The 21,564-nt window shown below is 40.7% G+C and overlaps 1 protein-coding gene and 1 non-coding gene across 5 annotated transcripts in view; one reads left to right on the top strand and one right to left on the bottom strand.

Annotated features, from left to right (window-relative positions):
• CACNB2 (calcium voltage-gated channel auxiliary subunit beta 2) overlaps positions 1–21,564 on the top strand; it is a 408,788-nt gene that overhangs the window by 54,745 nt on the left and 332,479 nt on the right. The window lies entirely within an intron of this gene.
• On the bottom strand, positions 20,049–20,121 carry TRNAC-GCA. The gene has a single exon. It is a non-coding gene; the product is annotated as a tRNA-Cys (tRNA).

Genomic DNA, 21,564 nt, shown 5'->3' on the forward strand with positions numbered 1-21,564 from the left:
TGCAGCCTACCAGGCTCCTCCGTCCATGGGATTTTCCAGGCAAGGGTACTGGAGTAGGGTGCCATTGCCTACCACACTCTAGACACTTTTCTTGGTGCTCAGGATATAGCAGACTGCAAAGCAGAAAAAAACAGATTCCCATGGTGCTGACATACTGGTAGTGGTGTTCGGTTGCTAAGTCTTGTCTGACTCTTTGTGATCCCATGGACAGCAGTACACAAGGCTCCTCTGTCCTCCACTGTCTCCTGGAGTTTGCTCAGATTCATGTCCATTGAGTCAGTGATGCTGTCTAACCCTCTCATCCTCTGCTGCCCTCTTCTCTTTTTGCCTTCAATCTTTCCCAACATCAGGGTCTTTTTCAGTGACTCCACTCTTTGCACCAGGTGGCCAAAGTATTAGAGCTTCAGCAACAGTCCTTCCAATGAATATTTAGGGTTGATTTCCTTTAGGGTTGACTGGTTTGATCTCTTTGAATTCCAAGGGACTCCCAACAGTCTTCTCCAGCACAAACAGTAAACAGATCATTGTGTATCAGGGGTGATAAGTGGTTTTAAAAAACATAAATTGGAGTCAAGTGATCCATAATGGTGCATGAGAGGTGTTTCTAGAAAGACCTCTTTGAGTGGGCCTCTCAACAGAGACACAGATAGGTATCTGATTGAAGGTCTGTCCACACCATGGGATTTCTCTTGGGAATGAAGTTCATTCAATCAAAATCATTCAAAAAATGAACGGAGTAGTATCTGTCTAGCTGTTGCTATGCTCTGCACTGGGGACTTAATGGTCAGTCGGGTACACTGTCCTGACTTCCGAGGAACTTCCTGCCTTGAGGGGGGACAGGGTGGCAATTAATCAGCAAACTGTGAGAAGTGCTGGGAAGGAGGGGCACGGGTTGCTGTGAGGCATAAGAGGAGAGGAGAGGAAATCACTCAAGCTGGGTAGTCATGGAAGGCTTCTTTGAAGAAGGGACACAAGCTGAGAGGCAACAGAAGGGGTGGAATGGGCAGAAGTGAATAGGGCTTGGGAGGAAGACCAGGGATTGTGGATACCAGGAGCCAGGGAGAATTGTGAGAAAAACTTGCAGTGGCAGAAGCAGCGAGAGCATCAGTTACATATGAGTAACAGGAAGTTCTCCATCACTTACTGCCATCGCATTCTGGAAAACGGCTGTTCTGATCATTATGAGGCTTCCCTGATGGCTCAGTGACAAAGAATCCACCTGCCAATGCAGGAGACATAGGCTCGATCCGTGGGTCAGAAAGATCCCCTGGAGGAGGAAATGACAGCCCACTCCAGTATTCTTGCCATGGACAGAGGAGCCTAGCGGACTACAGTCCCTGGGGTCTCAAAGAATCAGATGCGACTTAGCAACTAAAACAGCAACAACGATAATCATTATAAATACACAGTAAACGATAGCACATGAAAGTAAGTTCATCTAAAAAAGACCATCCACTTGACTTGCTTGGACATTTTTGGAATTTAGAGTGTACATTCAATTTTGCAAAGATAACTGAAATATCCTGTTACATGTCAACTTTCTGATCCTTGGTTCAAGTAGCCAAAAATGAGAGAGAGATCACATGACAGGGTTACTTTAATAAGGAAAAGAAGGAATTCTTTTTAGGAAGACAGTCTATAACTCAGCACATAAAGGGTTCTTTTTTTTTTTTTTTTCCTTTTTTTAAAAAAAGTGTTAGGGGAGATTTTAGAGGAGCTGTTGAGTTAAACAATATGGGCAAAATAGCCCTCAGGGGATGTTTTTTCATCTAATAAAATGAATTATCTTTGTTTAAAGCTTTTCCTCTAGTACATTCAGTTACTTAATGATGTGTATCAACTTTTAAGACTGTTTTGATACAGCACGCTCGAAGTCCAATGACTTTATAAAGACTGAACAATGCTTTTGCTAAGGATGCAAAAATGCCTAATCTCTGGCTTTTAAAATGTTTCTGCCTTTTTAGGAAAATCAAGATGAGATGTGATTGTGGAGTCATTAAATGAAGGGCTCATCCCAGTGGTGGTGGTGAATGATGCCAGGGGCTGGGGGTGGTGTGAGTTTCCTGGACTATTCATATCATGTTTGGATAATGACCCTTCCTCACAGGTAGACAGACCTTGTCTGGTGACATTTGCGTACTGTACTCAGTTTCAGGTTTTCATTAGCTAAAACAACAACAAACGCACCCCTCAATGTTCCAATTGCTGTTTAAAGTTTTCTTTCCAAAGCTTCAAATTTTCAATCAACTTTGAAACTTAAGGCCATTTTCTTTGTATATTTCTAATCACATTTTTTATTGTAAAAGTAACATACACTTAATTTGGAAAATTTGGGGAATATAGGAAAGTAAAAAGATACCTAATTTCATTCCTGATATCTGCCTATAACATAGGAAAAGGATATTTTATTAATCTTAAAAAAATTTTTTTGGCCACACCATGTGGCATATGGGACCTTAGTTTCCTGACCAGGGACTAAACCTGTGCCCCCCTGCCCCCCGCACAGTGGAAGCATGGAGTCCCAACCACTGGACCACTTTGGAGGTCCCTGAGAAGAATATTTTAAATGAAAATAGTTTTTTTTTTTTATTTTAAAAGCAACTTATAGAGGTTGGGGTTAACATACACACACAACTATATATAAAGGACACACAGTATATAGCATAGAGAACTCTACTCAGTATTTTGTGATAACCAATAAAGGAAAAGAATCTGATTCAGCTGGATACCTGAAACTTACACAACATCATAAAGCAACTATAGTATAAAATAAAAATTTTTTAAATAATACATAATATAGAAAAGAAAGCTAATATGTAATGAGATACCCGCTATTAAGATATGTTTTTTGTTTGTTTGTTTCTGGTGTGTGTGTGTCAGTTTTGTGTTATAAAACTTGAACTCAGATAAGTAGTTCTGAGTTCTGGGAAGAGTTAAGAAATAAACTTTAGAGGATTGTCTAGTAAAAAAAAAAACACAAAAACAATTCTTTCAAAGTATCTGCATCTTGAAAATCTTGGACTCTCCCATTTTGATAATATTTTGATATTTTCAAATTGGCTAGTTTCATAGTTTTAGTTGTGACATTGAGGGCTTTATTTTGAAAGAGAATTTAATGCTTACAAATAGTCCATTAAAAATGAAATTATTTAACCAATAATTCTTACTAATTGAAGAGGAATTTTAAAAAGAATAATAAGGAGGTAAACATAATTGCATATCTCCTAAGATACTGCATTTTTATGTCCTTTTTGGATGCACATATTTGACAGTATGTATTTTTAAACAAAATTATTCCATATTATTTGCATAATCCTATCACTTATTTTCCTCCATTAAGTTGACTATTGTGTACTTTTTCCATTTTGCTTAGCAAGATTTTTATTAGGGTTATCAGTGGCTCTATAGTATTTGACTTTCTAACAGTACTGTAGTTTAAGCAATTTTTATTATAAAACATTTTGGGTTGTCTTCATTTTCCCCCCATTATTGCAAGGAGAACAACAGTGAACATTGGTATTGGATTATTGGCTGGAGATAGATTTCTGGTACTTGAATTGCTTAGCATATGAATACAAATATTTTTAAAGCACATATTTTTTGCCAACTTATTCTCCCAGAACAGTGGATACACTGCCCCCACATTTTCTATCACATCTTCATCAACATTGGATATTATCATTCTTTTAAATTCTAGCCTACCTACTAGGCAAAGAAAACATCTGTTGGTTTTAGTTTTCCTTTATCTGGGTCATTTTGATACCATATTTTTTACACAATCCATTTGACAAGTGTTTATGGAAGACCTGTGGGCACATTCTATTGAACCTCAGCACTTGGCTGGTGACCTCAAATACATGTTGCAAACAAGATGGTGGTGATTTCAGATTCTGAAAGGAGAGACTCGGAAAGGCAGCACTGGAAATTCAGAGCTTGTTCACACTTCCTTCTACACCATGATGGGTGTACATGCCACTCAACTGGAAACTTACTCTTTCTGAGGGTGTGTTCCCATCATCCACAACAATCAAGTAAGTAGTAATTATTATAATTTGGAGAGATTATGTGATTTGCCATAAAATGATTTAGGTTAAATTTTATGAAAAATTTTTCAATTTCCAAATTTACATTTTTTGCTAATATTTAAGAACTATAGAATCCTCTAACTAGGGGAGCTTTGGGACATCTTGAATATTGGTATTCAAATGTTTGGAATCTAAGACAGGGAAAGGCAAATCTCCTTGCATCAAGTCAGAGGTGATCACAGCACTCCGAGAAAAGTATGTTTGTTGGTCTAGCGGAGCTTGTCAACCTACAAGGGAGGAAATCAGCTTCTCCCCTTCCACCATACAAATACACCCAAGATGTGGACATTATTTAGGTCGAAACAGTTGAACAAGCTGAAACATCCCCTTTGGTGAAGATGATATTGTGGATTGGTGTATGGGATATGAAGGATGACTGTCCACTCCAGTATTCTTGCCTGGAGAATTCCATGGACTTTGCAACATTCCATTGGTTTGCAAAGAGTCGAGCGCGACTGTTGACACTTGTAGAAATATTCTTTAATTGATATCACCTTTTAAATATTTCTCTCTTCCTAGGGTTTCTTCCCCCCCCCCCCCACTTCTTAAAAGAATTACATTTTTATATGTGTGTAATTCTCTGCCACTTTGCTTTCCTGTGACTGTGAAGATGATAATCCTGATCCATGCCTACAAGAGATATGGTCTCCCTGCAGGAGAAGATGGTTTGAGAGGAGCCATTGTTCTGTGGAAAGTGTTTGTTCTATGTTCCTTGAATAAGGCTTTCTTTTACTATGAAATGAATGAGTCACATGGGTTTTGAACCTATGACCTTATTCTATAGGGTCGTGTTCTTTTCCCAGACAAGCTGATGAGTTGATGAAATGGGAACACAGTCAATGTCACAGGTTGGGTTCTCTGAGAGGCAGACTCTGAGACCGAGTTGAGTAGCTTTATTAGGTTTATTATATTTTTTAGTGGTATGACTTTAGTTCAACATCTTGTTGGAAAGATATGGTGGGAAAGGAAGCAGGCTCTATGAAGATGCAATAAGCATCAGTGATCAAGTTTTCTTGTGTCTTCTGCAAACAAAGAAGGGAGATGGAGATAATGATATTTATCTCATTGATTTAACTCCAAGGATTGGCATTTGTTCAACAGGGGTGAATACATCCCTAATGCAAACAAAACAAATAAAAAGAGAATCAGTTGCAGCTTTTGTGTGAAGTCCAAGTCTCCATCTTTAACAGTTCTATAGTGGGAGGTGGTTTCTTATAGGAGTCGATGACACTTTACCCCCTGTTGGTGTGAAGACTAACTCTCCAGGTCCTTCCTTTTCTTCCGACTGTAGGATGGAAACCTTGGGCGCCACACATATTCTTCTTCATGTGCGATTGTGGGTCAGTGGTCACAGATAAAAAAGGGATGTGTGGGGGGAGGGATACCTTGAGAGATTGAGATTGACATATACTATATATAAAATAGATAGCTAATAAAGACCTATTGTATCATCAGGGAACCCTACTCAGTACTCTGTGTGAATTGTGAAAGTCACTCAGTTGTGTCCAACTCTTTGCAACCCCATGGACCATACAGTCCATGAAATTCTCCAGGCCAGAATACTGGAGTGGGTAGCCTTTCCCTTCTCCAAAAGATCTTCCCAACCCAGGAATTGAACCCAGTTCTCCTGCATTGCAGGCAGATTCTTTACCAGCTGAGCCACAAGGGAAGCCCAATACTCTGTAATGACCTATAAAGGAAAAGAATCTAAAAAGAGTGGATATATGTATACATACAGCTGATTCACTTTGCTGTACACTGAAACTAACATAACATGGTAAATCAACTACATACTCCAATCAATTTTTTCTTTAATTTTTAAAAAAATAGAAAAAGGATGTGGGTCAGAGACAGGTCTGGTGAGGCTTATTCACTCCATGTGGTTGTGCTGGTCATGCTTATTGGTTCCTCTGCAAGAGGAGGACCTGCTAAGCTCCCACAAGTGGGGCTTGAAATTCACCTGTCTCTCTGGTTGGTCTAAAGGAAGGGTTGCTTCTTTCTAATGAGTCTCTCTGGCGGGGTTCAACTTTACTGATTGAAACAAAGCCACTGTACATGCTGGTAATAGTTCCACTCAAAGACCCTGGTTGAAGACCATTTTAACTGTGTGTCTGTGTTAAGGCTCCAGTAAAGCTCAGATGAACAATAGAGTTGTGGTAACATCACAGAGAAGCCTTTGGATGATCTTCTTGCCCCCTGAGCCCCTTCATTTTTAGGGCTCCATGAGGCCCCAGGATGTTTAACTCACATTAGTGTCCTCTGCACTAGGGACTCTTGCACTGGCTTTGTTCCCATGACCCGGAGGCACAACGATCTGTGTAATAAAAAAGACATATTCACATGGGTTTTTCCAGATACATAGGGTTCAAGAATATGATGGTGTAGGAGTAGCTTCAAATCCCTCAAGGATATTCCCTTCAGCTACTCTTTTAATAGGAGAAGACCCAATCAGCCAGCCACCCACCTGCCATTTTTCTCTATCTGCTCCTGAGATCTCACCCATCTGAGTGACCCCCCCTGGATTAAATGTGGGAGACTTGGTGGGGGAGGGGTGATGTCATGGAAGATTTCCTGAAAGAGGCAATGTCTTATTGAAACCTTATGATAGATTTTGATAGAATGTGTCCAGGCCAAGGATTGGGGAAGGTGGCAGTGGTGGGAGCCAGGGGGATATGGGTTTGAGGGAAGCGGAGAGATGGGTAGCATGGTGTGTTCCGGAAACTGAACGTTGCCTGTAAACGAGAGAACAGCAGGAGAGGGAAGATGGGGATGCATCATAAAAGGTCTTAAAGCCAGTTAGGGAGTTTGCCCCGAGGGCAATGGAAAATTTTTGTAGGATTGTAAGCAGAGTGTGGCATCCTTAGATCTGGTTTCGAAAGAGCATCTGGTGGCAGAGCAGAGAATACACAGCAAGAGTGCATCGTGAAAAACAGCAGGGACCCTCCTCAAATAGTTAAGGTTAACCAGCTTTGGGACGTGAGTGTAGCCAACTCTGTTGTGATAGTTTCAGGTGCACAACAGAGGGACTCAGCCATACACACACATGTATCCATTCTGCCCCCAACTCCCCTCCCATCCAGGCTGCCACATAACGTGGAGCAGAGTTCCCTGTGCTACAGAGCGGGTCCTTGTTGGTTCTCCACTTTAAGTGTAACAGTGTACCACATCTTCTTTATCCACTCATCTGTTCGTGAACTTGTGACGCTCATCTCTCTGCCACCTTGCTCAGCACACATGCTAGTCTTTCCAGTTATGATGGCTGATTAGTGATGGGGAAGTCTAGGTACCTGAGGGCCTTGAGCAGCTCTGGGTCCCTGGGATGCGGGAAGCCAGGTGTTAGTGAACAAAAGCTTCTCAGTTCAACTGAGACAGAAACGCAAAGTTGTAAAGAACTGTAGGCCATCACTAGATTGTTAGGGATTTTTTTTTTCCACTCTGTCCTCTGGAAGGAACTCCTCGATGATTTTGGACATATTTACAGTTGAGAGTTCAATCCTGTGTAATTCTCAGATACCCTCTGTGCTTCTGGCATTGTGCCCCAAGGGCCCCCAATAAAGGCTTGAAGCTGGTGGGTTTCTCTCTGCAGTTTCCTCCTTAGATGAAACTGTTCATTTGGAGACAGTAACCCATAGCGAGACACGGGGAATATGGCCGAGATAGGTTGTAATCTCATTGTCATCAGGAGATTTGCACTTGAAAGAGGACTCTGAGGCCATATCCAGATTTGAGTTCGTCTTCGCAGATCTTTCACCACTCTATACTGAAGTTTATGTTTTGGAAAACAAACATTCCTTTAATTATGCTTTTAGCAGCCCCTATCATGGGAGGCAGGGGGACACAGCATAGATTTCGTGATATGGCTTGACTTTACAGTGATGGCTGATCTCGAGTTGGCCAGAAGATTTCAGAAGTGAAATGTGCTTCCCGTTTTAAACTTGTAGCTTGACATTCAGCATTTAGAGAACTGCATGTCGTCTGATGATCCGTAAGCTTGTAATCTCTAAATTTGAATTTTTTTTATTTAAAAATACATGGCTAATGAAGATAAGATGTTGCTTTAAATATCATTTCTTTAAATATCCTGCGATTGCGAAGGAAGAGTTCAAGATCTTCTCCGGAATACTTTTCCAGAATGTAATGGGGTTTGCTCTTTTTCACTTTGGTTATTTTAGGCAGTCATTAAACAATTGTTAGCCAGTTTAGTCAGTTTACATAAAACTACATATTTGGAGGCTTTAAATGCCACAGGAGAAGTTCCAGTGTAAACAGAGGAGAACAAAATCAGCGCTTAAAACGGAAGCAGCCTGCACGGGTCCTCATTCCAGGGCAGGAGACGCTCACACGGACAAGGCCGTGAACACAAGCCGACTCACCCCAGCAGTTAAAGAGGGCCTGGGGTGGTGCATGTCTTCAGGTTAGCGGGAGGGGCCCAGAGGCCAGTGCTGGCTTCTAGGTCCCCGGGAGTCAGCTTGATGCACTCTCTTCTGCGGCCACTGATGATGTCTCAGACCCTGGTCAATGTCTCATAAAAGCATTCCACTCATCAAGAGAGTGTGGATTATGAGCTGCTGGCTCATGGCCAGTGGGACACTCCACAGCCCTCGGGCAGGCGTGCCAAGAATGTCCTCTGTTCAGACTGTCATTGCCTAACGCAGTGGAGACGGCTCTTGATCAGAGTGACACCTGACGTTGGTGGTGAGCTTGGCAGCCCACTCCGCCTTACAACTGGCTCTGGCCATGGTCAGTTTCTCTGAGGGCTGCTGCTGCTAAAGGAAGACAGACTAAAAGCTGCTGTGGCATCCTGTGTAATATCCATGAACTTGAATTGACTACGAGAGTCTCTCCTCTGGGACAGAGCCGTCTATTACTTGTTCATTAGTTGCAGTGCATCGGTACTCTTTTTCTATTCATTTTAACTGAAGTATAGTTGCTTTATAATGTTGTGTAAGTTCCTTCTGTACAGCACGTTCAGCTCAATTGCTCAGTCGTGTCCAACTCTTTGCAATCCCATGGACTGCAGCACGCCAGGCTTCCCTGTCCATCACCAACTCCTGGAGCTTACCCAAACTGATGGCCTTTGAGTCAGCAATGCCATCCAACCATCTCATCCTCTGTCATCCCCTTCTCCTCCTGCCTTCCATCCTTCCCAGCATTGGAGTCTTTTCTAAGAAGTCAGCTCTTCGCATCAGGTGGCCAAAGGATTAGAGCTTCAGCTTCAGCATCAGTCCTTCCAATGAATATTCAGGGTTGATTTCCTTTAGGATTAACTGGGTTTTATCTCCTTGCAGTCCATGGAACTCTCAAGAGTCTTCTCCAGCACCACAGTTCAAAAGCATCAATTCTTTGGTGCTTAGCTTTCTTTATTGTCTAACTCTCACATCCATACAGGACTACGGGAAAAACCACAGCTTTGACTAGATGGACCTTTGTTGGCAAAGGAATGCCTCTGCTTTTTAATATGCTGTCTAGGTTGGTCATAGCTTTTCTTCTAAGGAGCAAGCATCTTTTAATTTCATAGCTGCGGTCACTGCGGTCATCTGCAGTGATTTTGGAGTCCAAGAAAATAGAGTTTGTCATTGTTTCCATTGTTTCCTCATCTATTTGCCATTAAGTGATGGGACCAGATGCCATGATCTTAGTTTTTTGAATGTTGAGTTTTAGGCCAACTTTTTCACTCTACTCTTTCACTTTCATCAAGAGGCTCTTTAGTTCTTCTTTGCTTTCTGCCATAAGGATGATGTCATCTGTGTATCTGAGGTTATTGATATTTCTCCCGGCAATCTTGATTCTAGCTTGTGCTTCATCCAGCCTGGCATTTTGCATGATGTACTCTGCATATAAGTTAAATAAGCAGGGTGGCAATATGTAGTCTTCTTGTACTCCTTTCCCAATTTAGAGCCAGTCCATTGTTCCATGTCTGGTTGTAACTGTTGCTTCTTGTCCTGCATACAGATTTCTTAGGAGGCATGTAAGGTTGTCTGGTATTCCTATCTCTTTAAGAATTTTTCAGTTTGTTGTGATCCACACAAAGGCTTTAGTGCAGTCAGTGAAGCAGAAGTAGATGTTTTTCTGCAATTCTCTTTTTTCTATGATCCAATGGATGTTGGCAATTGATCTCTGGTTCCTTTGCCTTTTCTAACTCTAGCTTGAACATCTGGAAGTTCTCAGTTCACATACTGTTGAAGCCTAGCTTGGAGAATTTTGAGTTTTACTTTGCTAGCATGTGAAATGAGTGCAATTGTGTGGTAGTTTGCACATTCTTTTGCATTGTACAGCAAAGTGAACCAATTTTATACACACACACACACACACACACACACACACACACACATATCCCTTCTTTTTTAGATTTCTTTCCCATTTAGGTCACCACAGAGCATGAAGTAGAGTTCCCTGTCCTATGCAGTAGGTTCTCATTAGTTATCTCTTTTATACATAGCAGTATATATGTGTGTCAATCCCATTCTCCCAATTCATCCCACCCTCTGTTCCCTCCATGGTGTCCATAAATTTGTTCCCTACATCTGTGTCTCTATTTCTACTTTGCAAATAGATTCATCTGTACCACTTTTCTAGATTCCACATGTCAGTGTTACTGTATGATGTTTGTTTTTCTCTTTCTGACTTACTTCACTCTATATAACAATCTCTAGGTCCATCCATATCTCTGCAAATGACGCTATTTCATTCCTTTTTATGGCTAAATAATAATCCACTGTATATATGTACCACATCTTTTTTTAACCATTCATCTGTTGATGGACATTTAGGTTGCTTCCATGTCCTAGGTATTATAAATAGCACTGCAGTGAACATTGAGGTGCATGTGTCATTTTGAATTACGGTTTTTTCCAGGTGTAAAGTGCATTGGTACTCTTGAAAACCAGCTTTCATCTGTGATCACTGCTGTGCCTTTTTCAAATTCTGAATTTGTAGTTCCTCCTGTCCACAGCATGAAGTGTAATAAGAGTAACACTAGTAACAGGTGATACTTATTAAGCACTTCCTATGTTCCAGACTTGGTTTTGCAGGTTTTATATATATAAACTCACTTGATCCTCAAAGTAAACCTGTCCAAAGGAAGCTATGGTTAGTATGACCATCCATATTTTACAGGGTTTTCCCCATAGCTCAACAGATAAAGAATCCACCTGCAATGCAGGAGTGCAGGTTTGATTCCTGGGTCCGGAAGATCCCTGGAGGAGGAAATGGCAGCCCATTCCTGTATTTTTGCCTGGAAAATCCCAGGGCAGAGAAGCCTGGTGGGCTACAGTCCATGGGGTTGGAAAGTTTCAGACACAACTGAGCAACTGAGCACAGTTGAGCTCACATTAGAGTTCAGGCCTTATTTACAGATGTATACACAGAGATTGCATTGCTTTCAAATCCCACAGTTTGATATAAAATTGCACCCACCATGTGAAGCTGTTCAAGCACACAGTGACAAGAACACATTTTTGAGTGTGGCCTTGATACTGATCCATTGGTAAAGCAAGACTTGACTTTTTTTGCTGTCCTCTCATCTCATGGGTTTCTAAAACTCATCTTCCTAACAATGGGCTACCCTATCTTTAAAAAAAAATTTTTTTTAACTATTTGCTTTTATTTTTGGTTGCACTGGGTCTTCATTGCTGTGTGGGCTTTCTCTGCTTGTGGCGAGCAGATGTTCCTCTTTGTTGCAGTGCACAGGCTTCTCATTGTGGAGCACAGGCTCTAGGGTGCATGGGCTTTAATAGCTGAAGCCTGTGGGCTCAGTAGTTGTGGTTCACCGGCACTAGAGCACAGATTCAGTAGTGGTGGTGCATGGGCTTAGTTGTTCCATGGCCTGTGGGATCTTCCCCAACCAGGGATTGAACCCATGTCCCCTGCATTGGCAGGCAGATTTTTATCCACTGGACCACCAGGGAAGTCCCTATCTCTTCTCTTATGCCACCACTATGAATGAAATGCCTCTGTCCATGTGGCCCACTTTGTTTAAAATTGAGGAAGGCATTAGAACGGTTGTCTTCCAGGCAACAAAGCTTCAAGGACCAGGTACGTTCTCTATGTTCCTGATTTTTCCAGTACAGAGGCTTTAAAAAAAAAAAAGGAAGAAAGAAAAAATTTTTTAAATTGAAGGATAATTGCTTTACAATATTCTGTTGGTTTCTGCCATGCATCAACATAAATCAGCCATTAGGTATACATGTGTCCCCTCCCCAGTACAGAGGCTTTTGATTCCATCCTATTCTGAGTCCTCCTTGCTCTTCCTGAATTCAGGATGCTCCATTTGGATTCCCTCCCTCCCCTTTCCTCTCTTTTCATTCTTTATATGGCACCCACTTTGTTACCTGTGCATTGCTTTTCAATAATGATCATTACATTGGTCAACAATTTTCGGAGTTCTCTGATGGCTGGGGCTGTGTGTTATTCATCATCTTTGTTCATTGAGCACCTAGCATGTGGGTCTGGCACATTAAGGACACTCTGTAAATGTTTACTGAGTGAGCAGATCCCTTCCTTCCTCTTCCTTCTCTCCCTCTGCCAATAACCTACTCCAGACACTTGTTATAGTTTCATGCCGAAGGTATATATGTTTCGATGTTGTTGCCTGTAAGTAACAGCAAAGACAGCTCAACCTGGCTCAGGCAGGCAGGAATTTTATTGGCTGACAGAACTGGAAGTCCAGAGACAAAGCAGGCCCCAAGATGGACTTCATCCAAACCCTGCAGTGTTTCTTTCTGAATTTCTCGGTCCTGCCCTCCCTTCCACCATCAGCAGGATGGTTATGAGCGTTCATATCCCCTTCCTCCTATTAAAAATAAATTTAAAAATAAAGAGTTCAGATCTGTAAACCCTACCATAGCAACATCCAAACTACACTTTTCCTGGAAATGTCTAGGAAATAGCACTTGGCATTTCATCACTTGGAATCAGGTCACAGCTCTGCCCATGAACCAGCTCCAGGGCCCAGAGGATTGCTGAATTCTGATTCATTTGTGCACCAGGCAATGGCCTGGAGGATGGGATTCCTTTGAGATAAAAATGCAGTTGTATCAGCTTCTCCTGAAGTTGGCCTCTTATGGAGGGTAGAGGGGCTTCCCTGATGTCCCAATGGGTAAAGAATCCACTTCCGATACAGGAGACACAGGAGACATGGGTTCAGTCCTGGGGTGGGGAAGATCCCCTGGAGAAGGAAATGGCAACCCATTCCATTATACTTAAGCTGAGTAAACTTGGTGGGGAGTGTTGAAGGGAGATAAATTGGGGGGCAGCGGCGTGTCATAATTAATAATATTCAGTCCACAGGGGGCTTGGCAAAGCTTCCTAATTGGTGTCCCTCCCTCTGGATCCTCCCTCCTTTTCATCCTTTCCATATAAAGCCATTCAGTTAATCTCTCCAAAACATGACATTCATGATAAATACTGATGAAGACATTAAATAATCCCCCAAGCTTGCCTAGAAAATATTCTGACATTGAAGCCTCCGATTAAGACAATCCCATTTTATTCTTACAGATCAATCACCCAGTTCTCTTGCATCTAAAGCTGGTGCTATAAACTGAATGTGTGTGTCCCCTACAGATTCATACATTAAAATCCTAACCCCCAATATGATGGCGTTCAGAGGTGGGACCTTTAGTTGTTAATTAGATCAGGAAGTTGGAACCCTCGTGAATGGGGTTAGTGCCCTTACAGCAGAGGCCCCAGAGAGAGTTCTAGTCTCCTTTCTGCAGTGTGAGGGAGCAATGAGAAGAAGGCTTTCTGCAATGAAAGGAGGGTCCTCACCAGAGCTCAACCTTGCTGTCTCCCAGTCTCAGACTTTTAGCCACCAGAACTGTGAGGAATACATTTCTGTTGTTTATAGGTCACCTCATCTGTGATAATTTGTTACAGTAGCCTGAACTGATAAAACAACGGGAGTTTAGCCAAATGGATTTATTAATTACTTTCTGATAATGTTGTTCATACCATTGCTCTTGTACTTTCATTTTCTCCACAGGGAAGAATTGCTTTCCTTCTCTGTGCCTATCAGAGCCTGAACCTTGCTTTCAAGATCCATCATTAGTTGTTCTCTCTGGAGTGTTTTATGACCACTTGGCTTTGAATCAGTCTGCCTCACTTTTCAAATCTGTAGCATTTATGAAGATAGCTTGGCAGTCAACACATGTTGCTTTGTAGCATTGGATAATTTTTTTTTCTTGCAATTTTTTCTAGTCTAGCTAAAGATAAAATTAAAGATATATGTGCACTGGGACTTTCCCAGTGGCTAAGTGGAAAAGAATCTGCCTGCGATGCAGGAGACATGGTTTGATCCCTGGGTCAGGAAGATCCCCTGGAGAAAGAAATGGCAACCCACTCCAGTATTCTTGCCTGGGAAATCCCATGGGCGGAGGAGCCTGATAGGCTGCAGTCCACAGGGTTGCAGAGTCAGGGTGTGTGTGTGTGTGTGTGTGTGTGTGTGTGTGTGTGTGTGTGTGTGTGTGTGTGTGTGTGTGTGTGTGTGTGTGTGTGTGTGTGTGTGTGTGTGTGTGTGACAGGGTGTGGGTGTGTGTGTGACAGGGTGTGTGTGTGTGACAGGGTGTGTGTGACAGGGTGTGTGTGTGTGTGTGTGTGTGTGTGTGTGATTACCGACAAAGATAAAAAAGAGATTCAAAGGTAAGTGAGATAATAGTGGCTTTTCAAATAGAATAATTGTAAAAAATTTTATTGAAGTATGGTTGATTTACAGTGTTGTGTTAATTTCTGTGGATAGCAAAGTGACTCAGTTATATGCATATATATTCCTTTTCATATTCTTTTCCATTATGGTTTATCACAGGATATTGAGTATAGTTCTCTGTTATACAGTAGGACCTTGTTTTTTACCCATCCTATACATACTAGTTTGCATCTGCTTATCCTAAACTCCCCATCCTCCCCTCTCCCATCCTCCTCCCCCTTGCACCCACAAGACTGTTCTCTTTTCAGATAGAACACTTAATTTAGTTTATGTTTTTAAAAACATCAAATAAGCATTTCTGAACAGTGGACGTTTTAAACTATGGTTATGAAAATGTGTCCAAAAGTTCCAGGTTATTTAAAAATGCTGAATAAATTCAAAATAAAATCAAAGCAGACTTAGAGTGACCGTTTGCATTGGTGACACTTTGCCATTCTGAAATCACTATATTTTAATCATCTTTTTTGTTACATTGCCTTAATTATACTTTAAAATTTTTGCTGTGTCAAAAATCTTCCTTGTAAGAGTCATGAGTAAATTGAAAATATTTTGATTTATAGAATCCATATATTGTACTGACTTTTAAAATTAATCCTGCTTGGTATGTCATCTTTGGTATGTCATTGGGCTTGCCTGAAATTTGAATATGCCTGGTTTCCATTAATAAGAGAAAAGGGAAATTTGCTTACACAAGAATGAACATAAATACTTTAAACTGTTAAAATCTAAAACTCCTATAAAAATGATCTGTTGTTTTTATAACTCATAGGCATGTTTTCTGTAGTATTTGATTATTCATCATTATCCCTATTTAAATGAATTGGTCCATTTTTTCCCCTGATAAGGCTCCTTACAAATTGAGACATTTAGTATTTTTATACCACATTTTTCTAAGAAATTCAGAACTTTATTCATTTTTTAACAATAATCTTATAATTGTCAAGCAGCAGTTGTATGTTATTTCCATTTCTTAAGTGGGAACAATTGAAGAGATGGCAAGATGAGTAATTGCCATTGAGAAATTGCTTTCTCATGCCTCAACCTCCTGCTAGAACACCTTGCTTTTAGAAACAGCAGATTTTGGCACTTCACTTATGTTTTGCACTGAAATTCACCTCCATGACATTCATGCTTACTCTACACAATGAGGTAAGAATTTGATTTCAATAGAATAGTAAGGCTAGTTGTTCACTGGCTTTAGTTTATGGCCAAATTCAATCTGTTGGGTGATAATTTTTTGATGTCCCTTCAGGGGAGTTATTTTTGGTTTGCTTATCCCTAATTAACTTGTTAGAGCCATTCATTGCTGCATCACTCCTTTATTCATTCACTTTCTTTTTCTAGCAACTGTGTTTACTTGTTCATTAGAACTTTCAGAATAGTTGGCCCATTAGATTTCTCACCTACTGCCTTCTGACAGACTCCAGTATTGTTTTTAAACCTCATACCGTCTGAGGACCAGGTAGAACGGAACAGGTGGAATTTCAAACCTCCCTGCTCTGTGTCTGTTCATCTGCTTTGATTCTCAGATTTTCTTTGACAAGTGACCACATCTTTCATTACATCACTAAATAGAAAACAATTAAAGTACTGATTTGTGTTGAAGGGCTCCTTCATGGAAATTTCACTAACTCTGTGTTCAGAGATGGTTCCCCAGTTTGGTGGCGATACCTGCTGCTTGGGTTTCCTGAAACAGAAGGTAGAACTAACTTTATTGGGTGAAGGAAGTTGACGAAAAAGTTATGTGGCAAGACAAAAAAAAGAAAGATGATGGATGACTTCCCAGCATTGCCAGGATAAGTTTACTGATTCCTTTGGTTGGGATGGACAGAACTGTGAAGCCATCTTGCATGGTTTGGAAGACAAGTGTCCTCAGGGTGAACAGATCTAATTTCCAGTTCCTTTTCTGGTAATGATTGAGAAGACTATCTTCTCTATTCCCCAGTTTCCCCAATTCTCAAATGAGGCATCTACTGGAGTCTGAATGTGTCCCCTCAAATTTCATATATTGAAATCTTAACACCCAAAGGTGATTGTATTAAGTATTGGGCTGGCCGAGGAGGTCATTCGAGTTGTCTGGTAACATTTTATGCAAAAACCCCAATGACATTTTTAACCAACCTAGTGCATGGGATCTTTGGGAAGTTATTAGGTCATGACGGTGCAGGCCTCGTGAATGGGATTAGTGCCCTTATAAAAGGGATCCCACAGGACTTCCTGGCTCCTTCTGCCATGTGGGGACACAGCAAAAAGGCAGTCTCTGAACCAGGACTGGACCATGCTGGCACCCTGATCATGGACTTCCCAACCTGCCAAACTGGGGAAAAGATAAGCTACCCAGTCCCTGGTATTTTATTATAGAGGCCCCCAAACAGACAAAAGCAGCACCAAGTGTTATAAATGTTGACAGTCTCTTTAGAGTCAGAGAGACCTGTATCCAAAAATCAGCCCTTCTATTTACTGCAAATTATTTCTGAACTCCTCGCAACCTTCCTTTCCTGATCTGTAAAATGAAGATAACAATACATAATTGCTAAGGATTTACAAATATAGAGATGATATGGATTATGGATTTAGCATAGTGCCTAGAACAGAGACTTGCTAAATAAATGGCAGCCAGATAGAATGAACTGAGACACTTGGACCAGAGTCCACAGATCCAGATTCACATTCAGATGTTCACTGGGGATGTTGATCCATCCTGTGTGATGCCTGTGTAGTATAACCTCCTTCTGAAATGTATCTTCTAGAAACATCATGTTCTTTGCCCCTGGTGACTTTGTTTCAAGAGACATTCACTTTGTAACCTTTGATATTTTTACATTGAAACATTGTCTCAACATATATACTGACATTGTATGATTAGATCAGTTTCTGGTTGTCTCTGTTAAGAGGAGGCTTCTGTTGATTAGAAATCTCAGTTAATAAAGGCCTCCTTAACAGAGCCATCCCTGAACACTGTCTCCATTATGTATTTAAGCTTCCATCACTCACTCTTTGAAAATATCAGACCATGTAGCTTGGGGGCAGGCTTTGGCAATATTCTCCTGAGTACACAGGAGGCACCAGGAAATAAGCACATGCTCTCTGGCCACAGCATCCAGATCTGATTGGCTCCTTCTGTATTTCACTCAACTGCAGGGACATAGACATAATCAGGCTGGCTTGAGGGAGGGAGGAATTGTGATGGAGTGGGATCACAGGGGAGTTGCACAGTGGGCAAGCTGTGAGCAGAGGCACACCATTTTTACAAGCCAGCCAACTGGTATGGATAGTGTGAAGCATGAACTGACGGAAACAAGAGTTTTGCACCTTGGCTGGTAACTAGCCATTTTTCCTTTTTAAATTGAGATGTTATTGACATGGAATTTATATTTGACCCATGTATATTGCAATATGATTGCCATTGTAACCTTGTCTGACACACCTCTTGAGTCAAATAATTATGTTTCTTCTAGTGGTGGGAACAATTAAAATCTAGTCCTTAAGCAAATTTGATGTTTATAATACAATTTTGTTGTCTCTAATCCCTGCACTGTATGTTAGATCTCCAGGATTATTTTTCTACTGGTTGCACATTTGTGCCCTTAAAAAATATCTCTCCTGTTCTCTGCACTCCACCTCCAGCCCCTGGTAGCTACCATTCCTCTCTTCTGTTTTCTCAAGTTTGGTTTCTTATATAATTTTATTTATTTAAAGTGAAAGCAAGTTTATTTAGAGAGATACAGTTCCATGGGCAGAATGCGGTCTGTCTTGGAAGGCAAAAGCACCAAGTTTGGTTTTTTAGATTCCATGTATAAGAGATATTGTACAGTATGTGTGTCTTTGTCTGACTTATCTCACTTAGCATAATGTCCTCAGGGTCCACCCATGTAATTGAAATAGCCATTTTTCCTTGTTTGATGGCTTTCTCCTTTCCTGTGTGCATTCTTTGGGTGACACACCATGAATGAGGGCAGAAAAGCTTTCATTACAAAGGTAGTGGGTTGTTGTTTTTTTCCCCAGATTGAAATGTTTTGTTATTTTCCATAAGGCCTCAACTAGTTTCTTCAAAAAAAAAAGGTGACTTAATAAGGGAGATATTATAACTAAGTAAATAAAGACTCATACATACATACATATGTGTGTGTACCTATAGAGAGAGAAATTTAAAAGTGACATATGATTGATCGTTGATTATTTTAGCAGAGGCTGAAGAGTGAGCAGTACAGTTACATATAAGGTAATGAAGAAGGCACAGTAATTATGTTGTAATTTCCCTACTCTGCTCTTTGTTGTTGTTTTTCTTGTGTGTGTGTGTGAATGACAGCTATTGTGAAAAGCCAGTTGTTGGAATGCAAAACACTAAATAAACAAAGAAATGTCTTTTTATTATAGCATTTTATAGACTGTCTTTGGAAACATAAAAAATTTTCATACTCTGTGTTTCTCTGCTTCTGCCAATTATCCATTGTGTTTGTGCTTTTTCTTTTATGCATGGAAGTTTAAGCAGGAAAATACAGTCATTTTTGTAAGGCTCAATAAAAACAGCCTCATTCAAACAAAAAGCAATCAGATTGCAAAACAGCAAATACAGGAGGAGCTTATCCTTATAGGAGAAAAAATATTAAAATTTAACCTTATGTTGAAATAGACAAAGGGACCGACTGTAGATGTCACAAGTGCTCATTTTGCTTTCACTGCTCTGGTTCGGCTTACAGATGGTCCATGCGATAGTTGCTATAGAAACCAAACCTTTTTCATCAATCTCTCTTTGTTGCTGTGGTGTGTTTGTGATTGCTGCATGTAAATTTTTGTATTGAGTGTCATTTGTTTTTCATGATTGGGCTTATAATGAAGCCTATCGATTACACGTTAACCAACAATGTAACATGAAATGATGCATGACCAGTAATTAGTTACTAAGTAGAATAGGTGGACCTAAAATCATTTGTAGATATCACTGTGCATTTGTTAACCAGGCTAGAAACTTTAATATGATTAGGAAAACTGGCTTGAATTCAGAGGTGGAATTTTTTTTCTAAAGTTATATTTTTTTTGTCTCATTAGGGTATGAGATCTCCTGAAAGTTAAATCTGTAACAGGATTTGGCATTCCTGCATGGTAATTTTTGCTCTGACATTTGATGTGTGACCTTGTCATTGCTCAGTCGTGTCCGACTCTTTGTGACCCCATGGACTGTAGTCTATGAGGCTCCTCCATCCATGGGATTTTCCAGGCAAGAACACTGGAGTGGGTTGCCATTTCCTTCTCCAGGGGATCTTCCTGACTCAGGGATCGAACCTGGGTCTCCTGCATTGCAGGCAGACGCTTTACCCTCTAAGCCACCAGGGAAGGCAGATCATTAGCCTCTGGATTTAATAAAATAAGAAAACTGTGACATAATAGATGTATATATGGTAAGTTCCAGGAGGGCAGATATCGACCTGTTTTGATTATCCTTGCACATTCAGAGCCCAATTACAGTACCTAGAAAAAAGAGGCTGAAACATAGTAAACACTCAAAAGTACTTGTTGTGTGAATGAATAGATATATTGTGGTTTCTAATCACCCAGGCATCTCCTACCATAGTTTCTATGTTAATAGTAATGTCAAGAATAGGCCTTTATTTCATCTTAATTCAACATGTATTTATTGAATTCCTACTAGTGGTAAATGCTTCACTTCTGGCTGGGCTCCATACACTGTACAAAGATTTGACTTTCAGACTCTTGGGATTCTATGATTCTGTATTCTGAATTCTCTAATTTTACTAATCTGTAGATCTCAAGTGATTTTTGTTTTGGTTTACATGTTGTGTATACCTGAATATAAATTTCCTGATCTTTCCTTTCAAGGTACATTATTAACAAGACAGTTGTCTATCCAGTGCTTAGAAGCATGAATCTTTGAACCAGATAGACTCGCATGTAAACAAGCTATCTCTGCACCATTGATAAGGTTACTTCTCATTGCTCACCCTCCGTTTTCTCATCTGTATAGTGGGGATAACCATACCTACCTTATATAGTCATGGTAAGAATTAAATGAGATCAAAGATAGAGCGCTTCATAAGGTACTAAGCACAGCATTAGATGAAGGACATCTCCATAAATAGTACACATTAATCTCTATGTATGCAAAAAGGATGTGCTTGCATCTTGATTGTGGAAAAATCTGTGGATTTTACCATTTTATGTTTCTCTTTAATGCTTCTAACTGTGTGTCTTGATAACCTTTGGTGGATAACTTATCAGTCATTTCAGGCCATTTTAAAAAGTCTGATGCAATTTAAAATCCCACAGAGATTTCAGTCTAGTCTCCACGACCTCCAGTCCAGACCTCTGAGTCTTGGAATTGGCTAGGGCTTGGTCTGTTTGTCAACTCTTCCTTCTACTCCAGCTCCCTGGAGTTGGAAGGAGAGGGTGGCGTTTAACTCTCCCCTGTTCCTCATCAAAGCCAGACTTATGTAGTTTAGATGAGAACTCAGGGCAGTGAAGACTTTATACCATGTTTGAGACATGGGAGAATGTCCTTGGTCTTGCTCTGGTCTGTTTTGATTCTATCCATGGAGGCTGAGGGCTGTGGGCAGGTCCCAAGGAGAGAGTAGGCATGGTTTTCAGTTTCCCTGGCTCTCTTCCATTGATAGTGAAAGTGAAAGTCACTCAGTCCTGACTCTTTGTGACCCCATAGACTATACAGTCCATGGAATATTCCAGGCCAGAATACTGGAGTGGGGTAGCCTTTCCCTTCTCTAGGGGATCTTCCCAACCCAGGGATTGAACCCAGGTCTCCCA

This window comes from Cervus elaphus, chromosome 23 (genome assembly GCF_910594005.1).
Source record: "Cervus elaphus chromosome 23, mCerEla1.1, whole genome shotgun sequence".
In the NCBI taxonomy this organism is placed as follows: Eukaryota; Metazoa; Chordata; class Mammalia; order Artiodactyla; family Cervidae; genus Cervus; species Cervus elaphus.